The sequence below is a fragment of the Zonotrichia albicollis genome, chromosome 2 (assembly GCF_047830755.1).
Source record: "Zonotrichia albicollis isolate bZonAlb1 chromosome 2, bZonAlb1.hap1, whole genome shotgun sequence".
In the NCBI taxonomy this organism is placed as follows: domain Eukaryota; kingdom Metazoa; phylum Chordata; class Aves; order Passeriformes; family Passerellidae; genus Zonotrichia; species Zonotrichia albicollis.
This window is the reverse complement of record NC_133820.1, coordinates 106,790,480-106,815,424: the sequence shown is the minus strand read 5'-3', so window position 1 is coordinate 106,815,424 and position 24,945 is coordinate 106,790,480. Positions and strand designations below refer to the sequence as shown.

The 24,945-nt window shown below is 34.6% G+C and overlaps 1 long non-coding RNA gene across 1 annotated transcript in view; it reads left to right on the top strand.

Annotated features, from left to right (window-relative positions):
* The window catches only part of LOC113459355 (uncharacterized), a 91,791-nt gene extending 68,045 nt beyond the window's left edge, over nucleotides 1-23,746 (top strand). The window contains exons 6-8 of the long non-coding RNA XR_012579147.1: nucleotides 9,062-9,102; nucleotides 11,543-11,620; nucleotides 22,544-23,746. This is a non-coding gene — a long non-coding RNA (uncharacterized LOC113459355). The remainder of the gene's footprint in view (nucleotides 1-9,061; nucleotides 9,103-11,542; nucleotides 11,621-22,543) is intronic.
* Nucleotides 23,747-24,945: the final 1,199 nt, after the last annotated feature.

Here is a 24,945-nt window from a genome sequence, read left to right as displayed (position 1 = left end):
GTTTTTAGCCTCTGGCTCCCAAACAGGTCTGTGAGATGATGTTGAGGACTCTCAGGGCCAGTCTGACAGCTGAAGGACAGACCTCTTTAATAAATGGTGAAGAAATATTATAGATCAATTCTAACCGCTATTATTTCTGTCAAACCTTATTTTGAGTTGTGCCTCATCTTTCTTTTGAGTCTTTATATGTCACAGGGTTTTGCATAATTACACGTATTTCTCATACCACATTTTTATATTGTAGTAGGACCTTGATATTTCAGCTGGCACATAACCCAGAAGGGTAGGTGCTGTATGGTAGGTATAGTGCTATATTAATATTAACAACTGCATCAAAGTTCCCTGAGGGACCTATTTTGACAGTCAAAAAATTCTATCAGAAATATGGCTTGCATGAACTTTTTTAAACTGTAGTTTATTATCAAGTCACTTCAGCACTGCTTTCTAAACTAACAATGGATTGCAATGAAAGTTCCTGTAAGGTCACCTGTAATCTTAAGTCAGTCCTAAACACCACAGTCTTTGAAAAATGTTGTAGGTGCATGATCTGGTGTAACAAATTCCAGCTCTGTCTTTTTTTTTATATACCTGTCTAAACCAATTACTGGTGGTAATACCAATTATTGGTGTAAAAGGTCATCAGTAAAGAAGCCTTTACTTGTGATTTTTGTCATGTTTGATTTAGGTTTATATATAAACATGAGAGTTGAGAGGGAAAACCATTCTTCTCCTCTCTGACTTTCAGGTTCAATCTGATTTATAAAACTTAATGTGGATTTATTTTTGTCTTGCAACTGCAATTTAACTTGAACAACAATCATATAAATACAGAAAATGCTCAAGGTCTTTGTTCCAGGCACCATGTATCTGGAATGATACAAAGATGCTTCTGTGGTGCAGGGATTCTTCTGTTGTAGGTTGACACAGGCTGGATGCCAGGTGCTCACCAAACCATTTTATTACTTCCTTTTCTCAGCAGAACACAGTGGGGGAGAAAATAAGACAGAAAAAACATCATGGCTCAGGATAAAGGCACCGAAATAAAGCAAAATTAAGGGTTGTGTGCATAGAAACAAAGAAAAACAAATATTTTATTCTCTATTTTTCATCATCAAGTTATGTCTGACTGCTTCCCTTGAGCTTGCTCCTGAAGACAAACATCAGAACTTCTGATGAACTTCAGAACCCTGAGCATCTCATTTTGCTGTGTAACCGTCCGGGGTGCAGGGATAGGAGATGCAGTCTTGGCTCTGTTTATTCTATACCACACACATCCCTGTGGAGAGCAGGGAGCAGTTTTCAGCAGGGAATTCTGAGGTGTCAGGAGTGGAACCTGTGCAGCCATGGTAAGGAGTGGTTTTGCCCCTTTTAAAAGCCATGGAGGGGTCCTTTTCCTTTTGATGAGCTCACTCGGGAGCAGGAGTCACTCTGCAAGTCCCCACCACGGCCACCCCCTGAGATCGCTGCTGATGGGGACAGCCCCTGCCCGGTGACATGCCACAAGCATCTCAGCAGCAAAACCCCTTCCAGAGAACATAGCTTTCCATGTTTCCTTTGCCCCTGTTTTCCCTGGTTTCCTGATTGGGGGTAGGTGTTTAACCATGGAAACTCATTTGCAACACTGTTTTCTTATTAATTTTTTTCCTTCCATTGTTCTCTGGAGCCGCATGGCGGAGTGAGGGTCCCTGCTGCTGATGCCTCAGGTGTTAGCTTCTATGTTTTTCAGATTCTGTGCTGCTTTAGTGTGTGGGTCTGGGCTTCATATAAGGGGGTAGTAAGCTCTCTTCACAGAGTAGGTAGACAAAACCATTCCTTCTCTACCTGGACACCTAAGGAAGGCCAACCCAGATCTCAGGCTTGAAGGCCAACCCAGATCTCAGGCTTAAGAGCGTAAACAACAGTGGACTGAACAGAGAAAATAAGAAGGATGGGACTTCATGGGCTAAAGCTGTAATTGGACAATTAACTCCAATATGCTAATGGACCAAAACTGATAAAAGTGTGAGACCCCGTGACCTGTCGTCCATTTTGTGGCCATTTTGAGTTCACCTGGGGTGCAGCCCTGGCTGGGCTCTTGTGCTGCCCAAGGTGGATCTACTGAGGCCACTTAATAAATACCTACTTTATTCTTTAGCTCCATCTAGTCTCTGTTCTACATCAGTCTTCATAAGTGAGCACCCTTTTTATGGGTAAACCATCCTCTCTGCTGTTCAATCTTTTATCAATACTGTTATATTTATCAAGATTTTTTCAGCAAATTGTTGCTCTGATTTATAAGATCGCCTAGTAGGTTTCCTCTACTATCAAAAGGGGGCAATATGAGTGCATTACATTTTCCCATTGAGTTTAAAAAGGAGCACAAGAACATAAAAGCATTACCAAATATTTCAATTAAATTTTATGTAAGTGGTTTTTAATGTGTAGTTTACTTGCTTTGTACTTGCCCAGAACTTGATACAACTTTGCATCAAAACACCATGCATATGACAAAATAGCTGTACCTTGCTTATATACAACACAGATATAAAATCAACATCACCATTAACAGTTGAAGATAAGATTGTGCATTTCAAAATTCCCCTTACATACACTTGCTATAACTGATTTTTTTAACCTCATTTCCAAGGAGACAGAGATAAAGGAGGTGTCAGACCTCTCTATAAACCACATCTACCTGCTGTGGTCAACTGTATGGTTTGGACCTGCGGTGCAGTACAATAACTTCCTTTCACGTTTCTGGGGAATTGCTGTGCAGGGTTTTATAAGTGTGCCTGCCTTCTCAGTTCCATTTCTTTTTTGTACTCCTATCTTTTTCTGCCCTGTTAGACAATTGGCCTGACACAAGACTATTGGGGAAGGCACAAAGCAGGGAGCAGAAGATGAACACTACCTCAGGCCCATCAAGGCTGTCCTTGCATAGGATGCAAGGCTGTCCTTGAACAGGATCCAGAGAAATTTGGCCTATGCCCACAAAATTCATAAATATAAGCTCAAGAGATTTGAACATCATGGTGTACAGAAAAGCTAATTTATGTGGGGGTTTTTTTCCCCTTGGAGGCCCGTAGATGTGGATGAATTTTGTGTGAAGCAGACCAGTTTTACAGATGACTGTATTCCAAGCAAAACTCTCTGAAGCATTTCTATAATAGCTTTACTTTGTAAAACATGGAATTTTTCAACAGAATATGCAGTTCAGAAGTATAAAAATTTTATTGCTGTGGGTTTGGTATAAACTATATAACTCACAGCTTCACTATTCATGATGAATTTACTGACTTCTTTATGTACACAGCTAAGGAAATATTTAGGGTTGAAGGATTCCTTTAAAACAAATGCTGTGAACTTTACTTGATCATATAAATTACAAAGGTAGCCAGTAAAGCAAAAGTTACTGAAGATTTACTTTTTGCAGGGGTCAGACCCATGCAGAACTGATTAATGACAAATAGCTTGCAGTAAAGACTTCAGTTTCAAAGAAGAAACAACAAAAAAATCAAGGGGAGATTGCTCAGCAGAGATGAAAAAGAAGACTGTATTTGTGATGTATCCCATCTATCAGGCAACAGAATATAAATCTCTTTATATATGTACTTTTTAGACAAGTAGGGTAAATATTTGTCTCCTGCTGGAAGTCATATTGGTTTATAAATATTTTTATATATATAAATGTGCAGGTGTAGGTGGCATGGAGTGTTGAGATATAGCATATTATTTATAAGGAATCCATGTCCTCCAGGGCAGCAGCTGGAGGCTGGCAAGGTAGTTCAGGGCATTGGAAATAGCATGAACTACAGATGAGGCAAAAGGAGTTGAAACATTTGACAAGAATCTCCACTGACAAGAAGTTGAGGCAAGGCAGCCATTTCACATATACATTCTTTTGTGCTTTCACCTAAAAGCAAAGTTAGAATTCTTAGTCTAGATTTTGGAGTCTACCAAAGCTGCAGGTGAAAACTTTGATGGTGGTATATCAGTTTATTTTGATTTATGCTAAGATTCCTAAACTGTTAAAATTATCCAAGATTAATCAGGAAACTTCATCAGCATCACTGCTCAGACCCAGGGGTTGCATTACATCATGAATTTGGTAGAATCTTTATAGTGGGAATTCTTAGTGCTCATACACTCAAAATTATGATTAAACACCCTATTAACAGAACACTCTCAACAGCTACATTTTATCTGGTATATTAGACAGAATATCCTTTTAATTTTTTAAATGTTCTTGAAAGATATCCAGACACAAACACCTAAGACACATGGAAGTGCTTCTTGTATTTACATATGCCAGTAACAAGAATAATGCAGCATTTGAAATGTTGACTCATTGGTGTCTGGCATAAAACTGATTAACAGCTGGGCTGTGTTTTATGCAGGAAATTTAATCAAAGCTAATGCAACGTATTGTAGTGTTGCTTTAAAGGCTAATTGTTATCTTAGTAAGGTTGGAATGAAAATGAGAAACACAGAAATGCTCCCTAAGGCTGCAGACTCTCTAGAAAATGTAGTCCATAATATTTCTCGGTGGTGAGTGGAATACTTGCAGTCTTTTTTCCATAGTGAAGGAGAACACAAGACCTTTTGGCATTCTTCTTCTCTGCTCCTCAGTTATTCACCCTGAACCCTCAGTTATTCACCCTGAACATGGAAAATGCTTGTACACATTACATTACACAGTACAACATGGCCACTATTAACAGGATGATGGAATGAAGCATAACTCCACAAAAATGGATCAAAACTTTTTTCTTGGAGTGTAAAATTACACTCAGACCAGCTGTCACTGAAGATTCTTAGAGTTTGAAATGGTATCCAAAGTGTATTCAAGGAAGTCTAATTTTTAATTTTACTTTTATTAAGCTTCCACATTATTACTGTAGGAATATATCTCAAAGGAGTTATTCCAAGCCCTCTTGCATTTGTCTCACTCTGGGTATGGCCCTTATCCTATTTTATTTCATACTGTTCAGTTATTAGTTTTAATTATTAACTTTAAAACTCATGGTATTTTCTACCATGATGTCACTGTGGAATTTCACAGCTTCATAGCCATTTACTTAAGTTTTCACAATGCATATGGAGATAGAATTAATGAATAAAAATACTCAAAAACATTAGCACCAAAGCTGTTCAGTAAGCTTAAATGTCTATGTTCTGATTTTTAATTTATTCTTTTGGCACTGTCCCTTCCCAAAGTATTCCCTACTAAATGGCAGTTGTTGCTACTAAGCATTCAGTATGCCTGCTAATTTGATCCTCAGTTCTCAGTGGTATTCAGAACATGGAGAATATACAGTTAGTGTGCATCTGAGAAAATGTTCATTTACCTGACTTGCCTGTCATCACAGAGACAGAACTGAAAGCGCCAGGCTGGTGTTTATCTGCATTACCTGGGCAAAGATAATTTTTTCTTCTGCCATTCTTAGCTCATTCACTGCACAAAATCCAACTTTTGCAGCAGTTGAAACAAAGATCCTAGTTTATTTCACAGTTCAGTTTTGGTGTCCTGAAAAATACTTTGTGCTTTTACAGAAGTACAATCTGTGTAAAAATACCAAGTGACAAAGTAATTAAAGACTTAATCTGAGTGCTTATACAAAACATACTAAATTAGATTGTCCCCCCTTATTACCAGTGTGAATGGGTTAAACTACAGTCTATGCTTTCCTATCCACTGATTGGATGCCATCAAATGTCAAGAAACAGAAATTACAGCCTATAATGTTAAAGTTTGGCCAAATTTCAGTAAAGTGCGCAGTATTATGCTAAATTAAAGACCACAATCACCACTTAGAAAATGAGTGATTTTCCAAGAAAATAAAATAAAATAATTTTTCCCCACATTTTTTTCCCCCTCAAAAAAAAATCTTATAGACATCTACTGTTCTTAGGTTTACAATTGAGAAGTTGTCTCTCTGCCTGTGGAAAACACTATTCACTTTTCAGTTGGATTTTGTCCTCTGTGGTTTCTGATTTTGCCTAGCATTCTTTTTCCTTGCATGGATTCTTTGACATTTCTCATGGACTGTGTTGGGAAGGGAGTTGAGTTGCAAGGTTCTGGTGCTAGTATGTATATCATGGAAGGAAAACATTTGGGAACAGTGGAAAAAAGTCATTTTATGATTCAGAGGCTTGGGTTTTGTTTTTCTAACTAGAAAATAAGGTGTTGTACTTATCTTTTAAAGTACTTGCAGATATTCTAAAAATATATCATGGTAAATTGTTTTTGAAATATAACTAAGCTGCTATAACTTGCTTGTGATATCATTCAAAAGTACATGTTAAAGAAAAGAATAAACTTTTTAAGGTGCATCATCTCAAATTAAACAAGGTGAAAGATTAAATAGTTGTATCTGGAGATATATGTGCAAGCATGCATGTATGTATTTAATTAAAATAGTCTTCTATTGATGGACACGCATATTTACAAACATTAAGGAATATCTGACTTCAAAGCCATTCAGACATGTTAGTATAGCTCTCATAGTCTTTATAGCCAAATACCTATAATGATACTGTTGGGACATCTGCATATGATTAGTCCATGATGAACAATTAATTATTTCATTGTTCTACTTCCTGCCCAGTTCTTTTTGTTTGTTTGTTTTCATTTATTCTACATTGTTTCTTTTTCCCTCTTCCTTTAATTGAGAATATATAAATAAATTCTGTTGACTTAATTAAAATAATTAAAAATCCTTCTTTTTTAATTGCATGTGAATTGAAATAAACTGATTGAAGTAAAGTTTATAACACCAGCAAAAGCTAAATGAAAACACCATCATTGTAGTGACCATATCCTAAGGAATATTCAACATGAATCTCATCTAGTTTCATTGGGAAGCGGTAATAGAAAAGACATTTTTAGGTCTTTTTGTCTTTGAATTTCCTTAATAGTCAGAATTTCTGAGGGTGAAACATAAATTTAAATTACTCAGAATATTATTTGGTGTAAAGACAAACCCACATGCTTGTTCACCACTGAACACTGGCTTTGCACTTCACTTGTCTCCCTTTTTTAAACTGGTTCCTTTCAACTTCACAGAAATACATTCCATTTGAGGTCTGTCTCACAAGTCCTTTCTATTATTAGCTGTAGGAAATCATCATTTGACTTGTTCATTTTACTGGAATTTACATGGTATATAGCACTAATCTTCTCATCAAGAAACAAACATCTCTCTTTGTTGCAATTTAAAAAAATCTCATTCCACAAGATTTCCGTGTTTCCATTGAGGTGTTCTCATTTTTAGGTCCATGGATATCTTCTTTGATTCCTACTCTCTGAATTGCTTAGAAAGTATAGCAATAGTAACACTGGGGTCAATTCTCCTTTATCCAAATGAATGGTGAGATTTTTTGCAGACCATGCACAATGCTTTGGGATCAATACATTTTGATCTGTTATTTTCTAGGAAAAAAGTTGTAGTCATGAAAAAAAAAAACACAACAACAAAACAAAAAACTTTTGTCTTCCAGTGCAATTCTGACCTGCAGAAGACCAACAAAACTTTGTCCATTGCTCTACTAACTCACTTTACAGGAAGATCTTCTGTGGCAGAAAGACAAGATTTATTCTTTGAAAAGAAAGAAGAAACAAAAGCTGTAGTTTAATTAGACACTCACAGTGTGCACTGCATTTCTGTGCTCTATGGTATTAACAACAAATGTCCAAACATTTTGGCAATTTGTGGTTACCCTGGTCATAGGAAAGAGAGTTATTATTTGTAGGAAACAGAGTTATTAGTCAGGTCAATATATCAACTTCGAAAAATGAAGCAGGAGGGAAAGCCAATGGCCCAGCATTTATCCAGTGCATAGGCTATCATTATGCATATTACATATTCAATATGCTTTGATGGAAATGCAAGGGATTCCTGTTAAAAAACAGGTTTCTTTTTTGCTGTTAGTTCATGGTTCCAAGTTAGAATCTCATTGATCTATTCCTTGCATTTTTTTTGTGATTTTACCTAAGTTTTGTGATTTTTAATCACTCCTGGAGTGGTTAGAAATAAATAATAAATTTTTAGTGGTTTTATATTTTAAATTTTTTGACAGTGTTTTTTCAACTGCATTCTAAAAGAGAACATATTCTATATTAGTCACTGTATTCTGTCAAAAAAGTTTTTAAGAGTGAGACGTGGTTTTCTGAGGTAAAACAATAATAAACTGTAAGTAGAAGTGATTGAAGATAATAGGACAACTCTTTAATTCATCAGTCATTGCTAAGCATTATCTCACCATTTTTCCTTTAAGAGGTATTATGTTTTTCTTGACAAAAGTAGCAGAAAAAAGCTAGATCCTTTTTTTTGTGTTATTAGCACTGTCTGTTTCCACCTTTCTCCTTCCTGCCCCTTCCCATCCCATCCCAACAGAGACAGATGTCTTTAATGAGTCTTGTTGAGATTCTGCAACTGCTGTAGGTGAAAGTCCAAGATACCTACAGAAAGTAACTTGGAAGGAAAATCAATTTTGTGTAAAAGAGATGCTTTTGGTTTATTTGAGTGCTTATAAAAATGGTGGAGTGGAAAGGAAAAAAGAAGAAGGAAGCACATTCTAATGGAGCATACAGAACACTGCATTTCCAATAGTTTGCTAACCCAGTCATTTCTAGCTATTGATATTCCTACACTACCTGATGGAGCATGAGGAACAAAAAGGAATGCTGTCTGTGAGCAGGTTTAATGAAGAACCCTGAGTAATAGCTCTTCCTCAGCACAAAAACTTAATCAAGTCTCCCTAGAAAAATGTTTTTTGGGCCAAACAGCTTCTTGACCTGCTTTTGAAAGTGTTGCATTATTTTGCCAGATTTCATCATCAACCTGCACATATTTCCAGTTCTACTGGGAAAACCTCAGGTTTAGATGGTCAGTACTTGCAAAATTTGCCTGAACACTAATTATATTGCTTCTACTAGAAGAGAATAATTATAATAGAATTATATTGCTTCTACTATGCATTGCAAAACCTTCTTATAAATTGAGATGGATGGAGGTTTTCCCTTAAGTTAGAATAATGAGAGGCTCAGACATGTTTTCTTCTTGTCTTTTCTTTTAAATAGAGAAAGAGGAGAGCTGAACAGAGAAATTGCACTCAGAAATGGTAAGTGGGATATGCAGTTCCTTTTGTCTAATAGCCTCTCCTGTTCCTAAGATGATTTATTATGTAGTAAGTATTTTAAAATCAAGAAGCAAGTTCAGAGTTTTAAGAAATACAATGCATGAAGGGATTTTTCTGAGGCCAGTGGACTAAATATAACAGCAATGCATTCAAGCTTTATTGGTAAGGAGTCAAATCTAGTTGAATGAAAGATGCACAATTAAATGAACCGTTAAATTCTGATATTAATTAGTTGGAAAGATGCGCTCAGAATTTCTTTGGATAACGAAGATAAAAGAAAAAATTAGAAAGCATAGAAAGAAACTAGAAACTTGGTATACTTTTGAGCAACAATTTTAGTTAAACAAAAGGCTGCTGCTCTTCCTAAGAGATGATAAAATGGAAAATTTTGAGAGCAGTGAGACAACTGATTTAAAAAAAAATACTAAGCCACAAGATCAGCAGTGTAGTTATTACTCTTTAAGAATATCCAGAAATGAAATTGACTTCAATATTGTTTTAAGACCCAAAAAAAATTACTTGATGAGGCTTTTGAAAGGACTTACGGTTGTTCATGTTTTCTGAGTTAGATGTACAGAAGAAATACTAATAGGATGCTCTCAAGAGGTCAAGTCAACAAAAAAGACTTTACTGGCAAATCAAAGAACTTTGGCAAAAGGTTTAGAGCAGCATTCAATCAACATAAAAAACTTCTCAACACATTAGCATAGTCCATTCTATTTAGCAAACTCTAAGCCTTTTCGATTTTAGCTACTCAATAATTCCAAGTAGAGGGAATTAGAAGAGGAAGAAAGAGAAAAAAGAAAATATAGAGAAAAGGATATATACCAACTCCTGGGTTCCAGTGATGTTCAGCTGATAGAAATCCCAAGAGGAGGTGAGCTCAAGATGTGTGCTTGCTGCATGTTGGGCCTTAAATACCCCTTGGCATTCCTGAGACCTTTCCTCAGTTGGGACTTTGGTAATTTGGCCACTCAGGAGCTGGCTTAGGGGTTTGAGGCAGGTATGGAGAATTGTCTTCTGTGTGCCAGTAATTGGCAGCCTCTGCCAGGCTGGGATATAGGCTCTAGGGGGTTGGAGGATGTGGGAGAGTTTACTGCCTTGCCAGGGCAAGGCCCAACCTGCCCCTTCCCCCATGCACATGAACCCCAAAATCCTTTCCTGTTTCAGTCTCACTCAAGTGTGGCTGATGACAGCCTCGTGATATGATATCCTCATACATCATATATAAAAACAGTGTTTTGTTATAGCATTTTTTAATTTCAGTCTAAAGACCATAACCCAGTTTTCCTAAATAGCACCATCTTGCACAGTAAGAAAATTGAGATTTTTCCATCTCTAAAAGCACACACTGAAAAATTAAACACTTTTTTATTACCTGAAGAAAAGACGTCATTGACTGTTTCATCCATGAAGCTTGATGGCATATCTTTCATTACATAAAAATAAAATTTTCATATCTCATCAATCATTCACATTTCAGAAGGAAACTTACTATAGCAGCCAATCTTCACAGGTGAAGTTACACCACTCAGGGTGTCCGACACCAGAGTTTAAAATCTGTGTAGCAGACAGTTTTCACAACTATCCTGATTCACCAAGACAAAGGAATCCTGTTCACACCTTAATAGCTCTCTGCTACTTCCTAGGTATCTTTCTTCAGCAGGGTGGGAAACAGATTCAATAATCTGAGTTGTCCTTATATTGCAAGCAATCCTCTCAGGATGGAAATAAAAAATTCTACAACCTTTGAATCTTTAGATTTTTACTGTGTGCAGCACTCTGCTTGTAGTCAAAAATTCTCTGCTCAAGGATGGAAGTGGGTGTTAAAGATCAAATCCTAAATGGGATAAAAATCTAATGTGTTCTACAGTTATGAAAGGCTCTACTTCTTAACTGTTAGCAGTTGTTGTAATACTATAGGTTGCTTGATATTTTCCTTTTGATAACGGCATTAACATATTTCTCTGATCCATGTGACCAAATGCCTGCATTTCAGTTTACCTGAATTACAAAGGATACTTGGTTGTACTTTCTAATTGCATAGCTCATGTTTTCTCCACAAATGATCCAATCGCTTCTCAGATATGCTGAATAACAGTAAATGATGATGATGATGATGATGATGATGATAATGATGATGATGATTATTATTATTATTACTATTATTAGGAATTTTGTTCACTATTTTGAACAGCCTAGCAAGTTTTGTTCCTCTGCAAAGCAACTTCAGTAAATCTCAATAGGTAACTGCTTTAATTCTTATCCTGCTTTATTTTTCCCCCTTTGTATTAATTTTTAAGATTAAAACCAAACCAAAAAGATAAATTAAGGAGCATAATGGAGTGTTTTTGAAATTACTTTTAAAAAAACCTTTTTCCCTCACACCTAACTGTAAGAATCCTTTATTTTTAATCAACAGTCTATGCAAGATCTAAAAGATTTGTCCTTCTGTTGCCTCAAGAGAAGATACATGAGATACTATCTATTTATATGGAAGGTATGTATTTATAGAGTTTATGAGCGGATCTAATGTCAAGATCAGATACAGAAATGTAGATTCATAATCACTAGTTCATGTGTGGCTTTATTCAAGTCAGACTCCTGAGCTCCACAGTGAACTTAGATTGATAGCAGATGGTATCAGCATTTCCTCTTGCTTAGGTTTAGTCAGAACAGCCTTTTGTCATTCTACAAAATATGCTTGATGTGTTTCCATCCATACACTGTAAGAAGACATGTTTTCAGTGCTCTACAGAGTATAGAAAATTTGCTAAGGTAAATTTTTCTGTTATGTATCCTGTGTCATCTGTGGGGTGTTGCAAAAAAATGAAACAAATTCTTTTATGAAATACATTTATATTAGTAATGTAATATAGTGTTTTGAGTCTGGAAAATTTTTCTGCTTCTCTTTCTGCATTTGCAATGATTTCAGCAGCTCCAATATTAAGAATGAATGAAGGATCCAGCAGCAGAGAATGAGCAAGAGTTTGCCTCTGTGCTCTGCACCTGGATGACAATTCAGATGTAGCTACAAATAAAGATCATTAAAAGAGTTGCAAATGGAAAATTGATCACTGATTCTAAAATTCAATAAATCATAGTTACTGTAGTTATTTAGTGTTTATGTCTATAAAATCCTACAAAAATGCATTACTGAATACACCTGCATATGCTAGTATGTGGGGGGCTTTCTGGCTCCAAATACCAGCTAAAAATTTTGCTGGAATTTTACTCTCTGGAAAGTTGATGACATTTTCCCTTGGTTTTTTTCAAATTTTTCTGAATTTGAGAGACTTGGCAAGTTTGAAATGAATAATTTCTGAAATGTACACCTGAAGAGGAAGGTATGTTAGGTTACTGAGACATTTGTAAAGTATCTTGAGGTGGCTCTAAATGGTGTGAGAAAGCCATTTAAATACAACTTTTAAAGAAGGGATTGATAAACAGAAGAGCATTTCTATCTTGAATATTCTTCAAATCTATAGCAAAAAGGTAAATGTGTAGTATAGAACTTCTGACTTTAAAAGAGATTGCCTCCTTATCTGGTTCAGAATTATTGTTGACATCTCAGATTTTACTCATGAAACGATCTGTGAAACTATCCCTTCATAGCTGAACCACTGAAAATATATCTTAATGTACACTAAGGTATTTAATCATCTTTGATTCCCCTCTTCATGCCCTTCTGCCCCCTCCTGTTTTCAAAGCTTATTCCTCGTTCGTAGGGATCTATTTGCAACAGTGTGTTTCACTTAAATGAATTGGATATTGTTTTATCTAAAGTTTAAAAAGACTGTGCAGCAGAGCATTAGGTGGAAAAAATAAAGTGAAATTTAAAGGATGGTGTGTTTAATATGAAGCATGCAATTCTTTTGAACCAGAAAGGTCAAGTCATGAGAAAGAAAACATTTGAAATATCTTGCAGTCTTCTTACAAAAAGTACTTATTTAAACCACTATAATGTATATGATGGAATTAGTTCTTTTATTTTGGTGAAATCCAAGTGATCAGTTAAATCAAAAATACAGGCAGCACTTTATTCATAGAACCACAAAATGACAATTATTTATGTAATTCATATATATTGTAATCTAACATATAACACATATATAAAATTCCTAATATTTTCATATTATTGTTTCAGTACTGGCATCACAAACTGGATAAATATTGATTTCTAATATTTTTCTTTTTAGGAAGGAATTTGGAAAAGCACATAAATTAAGCAGGCAAGCTTGATGCTAATTTCAGTGTAACTTCTATCATCATTGAATAATAGAATCTTCAGATTTAGTATTCAGTCCCAGAATATAAAACAGTGGAATTTCTACAACCTGTTGATTTAATCTGGGAGAGAAGTTACTTCTAGAGAGTGTGCATTCCTTTTGAGCTAACTGACTGCAGATATGTGAATACTTCTAATACTTTAAAATGTCTTCAATAAAGTGAACATTTTTGTGCTCACAGTCAAACTGCACCACATAAATTTGTTCTATATTAGATTGGTAGGTCCTTTTGGCCTTTACCTTTCATGAATCTGGGCATATTTATCTGATTCCAAATTTTAAGCGGGTCCTATGTCTTTAACTTATTATGACTGCTGAAGCAGAACACAGGCAACAAACTCCTGCAACAACTATTTTCAGGGGAAATTTGCCAGAGGATTGCCTGCTCCTGCTCCTGCTATGGAAGATAGAAATTTATGTAGAATTAAGAGAAATCTATTAGTTTCATCAACAGCTACCTGTTTTAAAGAACATTTGTTTTAAAAAATTTTTGGCTATAAAAATGCCATAAAAATTTCCATTAGGAACATGTAAGAAAAAACATTAATAGAATAGTAAGAACTGATATCTTTTGGATTGTTTCAAAGAGAGATTTTGATATTAGATGAAGAATTTAAAATATATCAGCTACTTTGAAAAGAGTTATATAGATTTCTGCCTACTGTATGCATATATTGTGTATTAAATTTTTTTTCTGCATTTGAGTTTGCTACATAAAGAAAAATTATTGTGTTTGGTTTGAAGCACACTATCACTGAGTAGTGAAAGCATTTAAAGATATGATTATGTCTCATAATTGTCTATTAGGTTGGTCAAACAACATTATTATCACAGAATCATAGAATTGTTGAGGTTAAGATCACCAAGTCCAACCATCACCATTAAACCATGTCCTCAAGTGACATATCAACACATTTTTTGAATGCATCCAGGGATGATAACTTCATCACTTACCTGGGTAGATTGCTGAAGTGATTTACAACTTCTATTGTGAATTCCCTGATATTGCATCTAAACCTCACTTGATGCCACTTGAAGCCCTTATTTTACCCTGTATAGAGGATGGCTGAAATAAACGTGAATATTATTTATCATTTGCTCTTTAAATTTTGATCTTTTTGTTTCTGTAACTGTACTGAGTCATCTTAATGATCAGAGGAGGGGTCAAGTGCTCCAATTCTATTTTCTGACAACCAAAGTTATTTCAAAGGGTTTGTGCTATATTGCACTGATAATAGTTGTCTTTCTCATGTTATTTATAAATTTTGCTTTCTACAACAAGCAAAATTTACATGATCCTTTTAGACTCAAATATTTTGGACTCCAGTTTAAAAGAACATTTATGAAATCTTATTCAGAAACTGTAGTTTCAGGGAATATTTTATATTTTCTATTTATCCTCTAACCAAAGGCAGCCCAAGAGGATGTGGAGTTTGTCTTTCTAAAATAAACATACTTGATTTCTGAGTGTAGTTTTTTTCTTGTAGCTGAATTTGTTAATCTCTTGTGGTCAACACAATGGAAGCAAATATTAAGACAGGTTTTCATGTCTTTACATGAAATATGACACATACAGCTTAAATAGAAAATTAACTGCTGTGTATTTTACACTAGATTTATTTTCTTTCTCCAATCTATTCCTATTCTGTTAGTAGGAAGAGCAAAATATTTGTCAACAATATTTAAAAGTCATGGAAAAAGTCAGAGCACTGCCAATAAGAAGCTATATTTCCTTGCATTTTGAAATTGGGCATTCATAAGTGTTGTCTTTTCAGATTGATCTCCTTTTATTTAACATGTCTATTTATAGTTGCTGTGAATGCTTGTCTATTTCCTCTTTCTTCTTTCCTCATTGTGTATATTTTTTTTTGACTAGCAAGGTTTCAATTGTTGTTGTTCCTTGACTTTTATTCTCACCTTCTATTTTAGGATGAAAGAAAAAATGATTAAAGAAAATTTTTCCTGAGTGAAATGTACACAAAAAACGCACAGCCTTATTATGAGTTGTTTATCATATTCACAGATTTGTAGGGTCTACAAGCAACAGAAAGAAAAGAAATTAATTTTTGAAAAATGAAAATATAAAGATTTATAAAAGCTTTGGTCTCCTTTTATACTTTGTCGTTACCCAGAATTTTAATTCTTCTTGACTGTGAAACACTTTAAAACAGAGTAGACCTTAGTTTTTAAAATAGGCTTTAAAATAGTTTTTGCAAATAACTGCTTCAGATCTTGCATTCTTCACTCTAATTCTTTAGAAATATTCCATCTACTTTTTTTTTTTTTTTTTTTATATAAGTGATGCAAAGCACTTTTCTGTTGTATTCACTTTCTGGGCTCCATTTTTGGCTGCAGCTTTGAGGAGGTGTTGAATCACCCAAGTATCAGGCTGGGGAGTAAACATTCCTACCAGTATTCAAGAATTATTAATCCACAATTTTTTCCACTGCAGAGAATGCCCAGCCCAAAGCAGCACAGCATATTCTAGAGCTGAACATGACATTTCCTCTCTTTGGAGAGTCTGAGGGTTTAAAAGTGTGGAAGGATGCCATTCAGTGTGAGCTGACCTAAGTGCCAGAGAACAGCCCTGAGTACATCTAATTTATTAATGTAGACATGTCATATGACTCTCACCTTCTAGCTAGGGGAGATTTCTCATTATGCTACTGTCAGACTCTCTTCTGTATTCAGAAATATTACATTCTTGAATGTAAAGCAGCCTGAATTAATACAGGGATTCTCTTGGAAGTAAGAGGCATTTGGACAATGCACTTAGTAACATGCTTTAACATTTGGTCAGCCTTGAATTGTTCAGACAGTTGGACTAGAAGATTACTGTAGGTCCCTTTCACAGAAATAGTCCTATTCTATTCTATTCTATTCTATTCTATTCTATTCTATTCTATTCTATTCTATTCTAGTCTAGTCTAGTCTAGTCTAGTCTATTCTATTCTATTCTATTCTATTCTATTCTCCCCACTCACCTGCTTGGTGCTTTTTGTCACTTGCTCACCACTATGTAATGATTTGCCAAACCACCTCCTATGAGTCTTGTATTTTAAAAGAAAAGACACTTGTGATGTGTAACATGTTAAATTCGGTGTTGGATTTAGACACCCAATTTCTTATGAATTTCCAGATGATCAGGATCTTTTTAATTTTCAGTCAGTTCTTTGAAATTAATGATTCAAAGTTTTTATAGAAGAGTTGGTTCATAGAAAGAGACCATGTTGATTTCATTGAAGAGTATTTATGACCCATATGAATAGATATGTTGTTCTTGATTTTTCACTCTGTATGATCTCCATTATTCTAAGTAAAATTAAATATGAGCTACAATGTTAATGGAAACATTTCCTTGTAGGGATCTACATGTTAGGTGTAAGACACTCTGATAATATATACATAACTATAGATATTCCCTGAGGGTACCAGTGAATTTGAACAGTTAAAAGCCTTGCAGAAATCCAATATTATGTTCCATTTTCTTGTCCAAGTTCTTTAATACTTCTGTGTTTCTAAATTTTATTATTTAACATTTTTCTCTCTGAACGTAGAATAGCACTCACTTTAGTTCTCTTGACATATATAGGCTTTTATAAGTCTCTTAAATATCAGATGTGCATGCTCTTGTAAAGGATAAAATGCAGGAAAATTGAGTATGAATGTCACAGCAGCATTTCAGTAATACTTTGAAGAGTATTTAATATAAAATTAGATTAATATTAGTACACATGAAGAGAAGAAAATATACCCAGAGGCTTTAACATAAAACAAAATTTATATTTTTACAGTAACTCCAGTTTATTAGTTTTCATCCTTTATATTTAAACAATCGAAGTATGGTATTCTCTGTCGATGTAAAGTCAAGTATTTTGTCCTACAGATAGGGTTGTTGTGTAGGACCTATTTGACAGATAAAAGAGAAAAAATGTCTTCACTCCTAGAAAAGACTCACTCCTCATGTTCCTGTTTATTTCCAGGGGGACATCATAAAAGAAGTAGAGTTAGGTTAGGGCAAAAAAGCAAATTCCTTGAATTGACCTGCTTTCAAGGAATGGGTGGTTATACAGTTGGAGTTCTAGATATTCTAGTCCCTCTATATCATAATTTTAACAGTGTGATATTGCTGGTTGCTTTAAATTTTTAATATAATTTAAGGAGCAAATGCATGTCAGACAATATTTGGCTGGAAAATTATGCCTGAAAGTTGGTGGGTTTTTTTTAATTCTAGAAAAAAACAATTTCTGATCACCTAGAAGGTGACAGCAGGTAGTTGACTTCACTGTTTTCAGAAAGACCTCTTAAGTAGAACATGAAGTGGTTCAGGAACCATGAAATTGGAACAAGTTGTTACATCTTAATTTGTCAGTTGACTTCACCATCATAGTTTGCTAAATGTTAACTCAAATATGGATGCATAGGACAGCTCTGTGTGTTACAAGCATAGTCTTTAAACTGTGACAGACTTTCAGTTTTAAGATCTGGTCTGTCACATCTACCACACTGGTCCATAAGAGAGAACCAGGCCAAAACGAAACAATTTTCGCACTGATTTATATGAAATTTTTTTCCAGATAGTTCCCCAAAGTAAGGAAGGAATCTTTAAGGTTATACTATAAATCTAAATAGGTGACAATGGATTTGGATTTACTTGTCCATCCTTTTCTTTTTCTTTACATATTTAAAACTTTGTTACTATGGTTTTGATGGTTGATAGCCGTAGACTGAGGAATATTTTCAGTTCTCTAAAATTTTTCAGAAGAAATAAGAAAAGAGAAAAAGTGAAGGTTATTAGCAAAAATGGAAAAATGTTTCATAGATGCAAATTTTTGTACCTTGTAATACTTATCTCCGCCAAGCATTAGAAAAGAGATACAGGTAATAGTATTTCTTAGTCCAGTGTTCTTTAGAATGAAATAACTGAAAAAAGTCTAAATATAGAAGTCAATTAACTCTAAGTGTAACATTAATATATTGCCTGACCTTATCTCAGCTTGTTGTATGTTTCACTTTGGTCAAAGAGGACAGTTCTCAGAAAGCACTTAGGAGCAGCATAGGGCCATTATAAAATGACTTTTACTGAAATTGACTGAAAATTCATGCCACTGGAATCAAAGCATGTAACTGAAGGATTGATTAATAGAGTAATATAATATCCTTAGTAGGAAGGGACGCACAAGGATCATTGAAGTCCAACTGGGAATTCCCCAGTATTATAGATAACATTAAAAACTGTCATTCTGTTTTCTAAATTCTGACTTCTGCAGCAGCACACAGCACTGTGTATTAGATTTATATTTTTTAAGGGGTGAAGTGCATAGACTCTGGTGTAACTATGAATATATCCATTTATGATGCCATGTCAAACCTTTTATCAGTACTAAGGTCTTTGTTTTGCAATGGTTTTCTGTCAAAGTAGGTGGGAAGGTCTGAGTTAAACCTTTTATTGCACATAACTATCCATAAGTAGTCATTTAATATGTCTTTGAATTTCCCACTGCTAGTAACAGTGTAGTAATGTACATTGACAGATGCAAATTTTCGTCTTATCTTTAAAGTAGGACAAAGTAGTTATTGATTTTTCTCAAGACATATTGTACTTTTAAAGCTTGCTTTCTAATTGATCAGCAGTTCATGACATCAAAGTAAAAGCTTAATGTCAAACTTCTGAACAGTAATCTGACATGAACTACTAAGACTACTGCATAAGCGCTGCAGTTTGTCTACACCAGTTCTCATATGTTGTGTTCTTTCAAATCCATTAACATTGTATGAGATAGCTTTAACCGCAATTGGCATCTCTTCAGAATTCTTGAAAGAATCAAAGTTAGACTGTATTTACTTCTTTTGGTAATATAATTTTTCAAATACTGACTGTTTGAATATAGGGACAGTAGAGATTTTTTCTTTGATAAAATAAATAAAATATAGAAAAATATTTTGTTAATTTCTCTTACCTAATATGTCATTATTTTAAATAATATTCTCACTTTTGCATTTGAGAAGTCAAAGTTTAAAAAATTCTTCAAGCTTCTTGCTTTCTTAGGGCATATATTCACCACTGACTTTTTTACTAGAGGTAGATTGCTGGCTAGATAAAATCTGTCTTCCAGACCCCAAAGCTTCCTAAAGAACAAACTCAAGCCAACTGACACAACAGTGATCAAAAAGGAATGGTTTAGTCTAAACAAACATTTCAAAGCATATGTTCTTGCTTTCTTGAAGCTCTTTAACGAATTTACCTCGCTGTCTGCTCGGGGTTAATTTACGACCCCATCCGAATTTTTACTTCACTTAGATCTGCTGACATGAAAGTTTTGAAATATTGTATAGGCCAGTAAAACTAAAAAAATAGATATCAACACAGAGCATTTGATTAGTTCTTGATAAACTAGATAACTCTAATTAAGTTTCTTGTTGTTTTTGTTTTCTGAAATATAGGAAAGAAACCAAACCCAACGAAGAAAATAAACCCTGACAATTTCGCCAAAGCCATTCTGTATCTTGTGTGTTGGCTTTCATCTTGGGAGCTTAACCAAGTATTCATATTTGTCTTGTACATCATCATATTAAAAAGAAAATAGTCAAATTGCCTTTTAAGTATATTGTATCTATTGTTAGCTGAGAAGAAAGAAAAAGTTTTGTACACCTTAATTAATGTATATATTTAAAAGGATTTTAACTAAATTGTAAAAGACTCCATTTCATTTAGCAGTTTCAGCCACTGAACCACTGCCCATCAAAGCAGTATGTTTTTGATCCTTAATATACTATATTCTCAGCCTACTGAATTCCTTTTTTTCCCTTTCTTTACCCACTCTCCCCTAGAAGTAACAGGGAATTGCAGAGAAAAAAACGAAGAAGAAATACAAAAAACATTCGAAGAAAAAAGGAGTAGTATAATGATTATTCCTATAAATAAATTTGAGGAACAAATTATGTAGGCAACAGTAAAAGATGAAAGAAAATTAAAACCATCAAATTGAAGTAAATGTTTCAAAGTCCCTCTTGATTAGATTCTGGTAGGCACTGCTGCACTAGTCAGTCTTGAGAAAGAATTCAGTTAGACACATTCTGTGAATGTGCTTTTATGAATTCATACAGTGGTGAAGGGGGTCCTACAGGTGTCAGCATAGCAGAAAGATTAAAGACCACTGAGCTATAGGAAAAATAAAAAAATTTCAAGACTGAATTAAATGGAAGTGGTGTAGCTGAAAGCTGTGTTACCAGCTTTAAACTTCAAAAATAGGTTGAAATCATACAAATCTGAATTTAACTCTTTACAAAAGGATTTGAGTATTTTTGTATACATCTGTTTTCCTTTCTCTTTTATATTTCCATCTTCAAGAACCTATACAGATTTGAAGCAAGTAATACCCATGGCCAAAGATAAACAGTGAGGTTCTTTTAAGGAGATTGCTTTTAGTTCTGTGTGTGTGCGCGACTTTCACCCTTGCAAAAGAATAAATTTTAAAAAATCTTATATTAAGTAGGTTTGTTTATTAACAAACAATCAATAAACCCCAATACTAGAAAGCTTAAAAATTGAGCAATTTCAGAATTAGTAATTGTCTGATTATTGTTTCAGCAGAATTTTGCTCAGTACAGCTACTGTGGTTTACTGGGGTAGTTGAGATTATAATAAAGTGATTTCTTGCAGCAGGGTTTTGTTGTTTTCTTTTTTTTTTTCCCAGATTGAATTTAGAACAAGCTAATGTAGATTTTATTGGACTACAAATTACATTTTCTTTCCAAATGAAATTACAAAGGAAATTATTTGATTTACTAGCTTAAAAGATGAGATGTCATATACAATTTGTATATTCCAAGACAACAGCTTTATGGGTACACATAATTGAAATTATAAATGTTCAAATATTGACGTTTAGAGATTATACAATGGGAGGACATCAATGACATATTTTTCTTTCAGTACACTCCATGAAAAATTGTTGAAGAAATATTTCATCATAAGCACTCAAATTAGAAAATAAAGCAAAATAGTCACCATTAGGAAGAGGTGAAATAGATTTAAATATTGTTCTTGATCTTTTGCTTTAGTTCTGAAGGAGTGAATTTCCAAAGAAGCAAGGCATGACTTCTAACGAGAATTTTAAGTACCAGCAGCTGTGAAGATTTTTTGATGCCAAAGAGTTCACTAAAATGCACCTTTGTCATTCAATAGCATTGGCTTTGCTTCACACATTGCTTTTATTTCTGTTTGCCTCACTTCCAGAATCCTTTTCATTCCTCAGAAGTCCTTCCAAACATCATTGGCTACCTCCGCAGAGGCTCATCCATTGACTTTGGCTTGTGGGATTTTTTGCACTTTCTCTGGACTGGAGATTTTATGTGTTTAAATGACAGTTTAAAATTTTATGTCTTTAAATGACAGTTTAAAATTTCTGTCGTCTGTAGAAATTTTGTTATAAAAGGCACGAAATGGTGGGCAACAGTCTACTATTGAAAGTAAAGTTTGAGTAGAATAAAAGCATTGATTCAGCAGTCATTTGCAGTTTCTGAAAAATTGATCTATTCACTACTTTTAGGATGATATTCATGATGGTCCTGGAAGTAAGTCTTGCTCAGAAAAGCAGAATTTATCTCCATGTTGGTGCTATAAAACATTTAAATAAGATAAACACTGTGAATTTACAGCACAAATGTAAAAATTCCACCTATCTTGCTAAAACTAGCTACAAACATAATAAATATTGAAGACTTATACAAACACATTAGTGAGTGCATCTGAAAAAAAAAAAAAACAACCAAAAAAAAATCACCAAACTAAATTGTTTGTTTGCCACAGAATTCATAAAAAACCCAATAATGATTCTAAGCATCAATCAAAACCTCACTGATGAGCTTTAAAACACAAAGAACAGTGACTTCTGATTACATATCACAAAGGATACATTTTTTAAAATCTCAAAGCTTTTTAAGAAGGCTTTTAGTTCAGCAGTCTGTTACCAAAAAGACAGTATGCTAGAATGCCAAGCCCTTAGAATCTTCTTTGTAGAATGGGAAGGTTGTATAATGATTTTTCAAAGGTGAGAAGAGTAAATGTAGTTATAAGCCTATAGAAAAGTACGTGCATTTTTCATGAGTTTTTGTTTTTACTGTATTTTCAGCATCAGACTGAAGAAAGCTGGGGTGTATGGATGGAAAATTCATATTCACATTAGGAAGCACCATGAGAGATATTTGATTCTCATGTGAACATGCATTGTGGACCTACTTTTATGCAAAGAAAAGAGAAAAGGAAAAAAAAGTCATTCCACTGCACAAAATAATGCATGGTTTTCCCATGAGCCCCTTCTCAGAGAGTGCTATATCCATGCAAGATTGAATTAATTCTGCATTTCAGGTTTGAAGAAAGTTATTTTTTCATACTTTTACACAGACATTGAAATTATTTGTTCTCAGATTTTGTATTTCTCAGCGCTAGGGCAACTCAGTTACCTTTCCTAGACCATTCTAAGGTTTACTGCCATGTGCCTTTTCAAGAAAATCTGCCAAACGCTATTCCTTTAGTCCAGAATTTTTCCAACTGAAAAGCAATGGTGTCTTTTTTTTTCTCCATTCCCATTCTTGCCTTATTTATTCACCTTATTGGGAAGGTGATGAAGTTGGGTGGGTCTAGGAAAAGGGCTTCACAGGAATGGAACACTTTTATTTGTGGTTACCTCTTTGATTTTGGAAGACATTATGAAACCCAGTAGTTTGAAGAATTGCTATATGAGATGGTTCAAACCTGTTCTGGTGTCACTAGTTAAACCACCAGGGCTGCAGTAAGAGTCACAGCCTGAAGAGAGACAATGGTGGTGGAAAAAAGGTCTTTGCAGTTAGCAATTGTTGGGAACAGCCAGAAAGATGACTTGGTTAGAAGGGGGAAACTACTGAGCAGAAGTTGTCTGCTCAAATGTTCACAGAGAAAACACCTGCCAGACTGGGAGCTACCTGTCTAGGCCTGTGAACCAGAGGCATTCTTGAGAAGTGCAGCTGGTATCTTTGAAATAAAGATGGGTACTTGGAGTCCACAGACATCCTGAGACATTATCAATTACTGCAATACAATTGTAATGGAAACTCAGCAGAAAAAAAAGCCAAGAAATGCTCTGGAAAGAGGTGGAAATATCCTAAAAGAATGAGAATTGGAAACTGTCATGGGCTGTTCTAATTGCTAGAACAGGAAAACAGTCTGGAAAAGCAAACATTGGTCTGAAAAGAAAAACCAACTTAATCTATGTGCCGCTTCAGGTAAACTTAACAGCCAACAACATGTTTGCTGCTTGAAGTGTTGGTGTCCTATGCACTTTTATATGTCTATGATGAAAAAAACAATTTTTGCCCAAAATGCTTGGAAAAATTCCCTTGTTCTTTCACAGACACTTGAACTCTCTTCACAAACTTTCTGTGATATCTTGGATCCTTGCTGGGAATTCGTGGTTGACTCCAAAGTCTTTGGTGTGGGACATCTCTGAAGTGAGACTGTGTTATTACTCTACTGGTGCTCCCCCATACTCTCACTTCTGGGATTAGTTCAGTTTGTTTTCCCATCTCTATTTCTGGGATGGTTGTGTCCTGCCCTCTGAAAATGAGTTATCCTGATCCTTGAGATGGTTTTGTCCTTTCTGAAATGTGCCAAATTTTCTTGACACTGATGTTGTATATCTCTCATAAATATATCCACAGTTGTATTGTCTATAAATTTGCTTCACTATAGACAAGTTTGTGGTAACCCATTACAGTACTTGGATGTTGCTTTTACATTGATTTTTGGCATGAAATTTATTTCTTATAGTAACTTATAATAGCTTGATAAATATATATTCACTTCATTAACCATAGTTAAACTTGCAAGTGGTAATTTCTGCGAAAATATATTTGCTGTTGGTGAATTGTATGGCATTTTTGTAATCTGAAATAAAGCAGAGAAATTTAGGGGACAAAAGCCCCTGTAGTCTTGTGTAATACAGAATACAGTGAATGCACAGTCACAGTCTTGGAACACCCACAGGCTAGGTAACCCTCTAGGTTATGACATTGATATGATACGAAGAACAGAGCACTTAGCTGTCAGAAAATCACTATTTTGACCTGTATCAGTTTTTCTCCTTATTGTCTTCATGTTTTTATTCATGATTTTGAAGACTATAATAATTTTTTTCTCTCCATTAAAATCTGAGAGGATATATTCTTAGACCTGATGACTAAGGCTTATGTGGTACTCAACCCTCAGCTCTGCCAATCCCTTATGCTAGTACAAAAATTATGCACAAGAGTAGATTTATAACAGTTTTGAGTGAACCTCTTTTGAAAAGCTTTTTATTCCCCATATTGACTCACCATATAGGAAGATGAAGACTCACCATATAGGAAGATGAGGATAAAATAAAAGGAAGCAAAAAATTGCTTTAAACACACCTTTTGGTAAAACCTACCCAGCCTCCATGTATCTTAAAATAACACATGTAACTCATGTTATATGAGGTAAAAATGCAAAATAAAATAAGCCAAAAAACATGTAAAT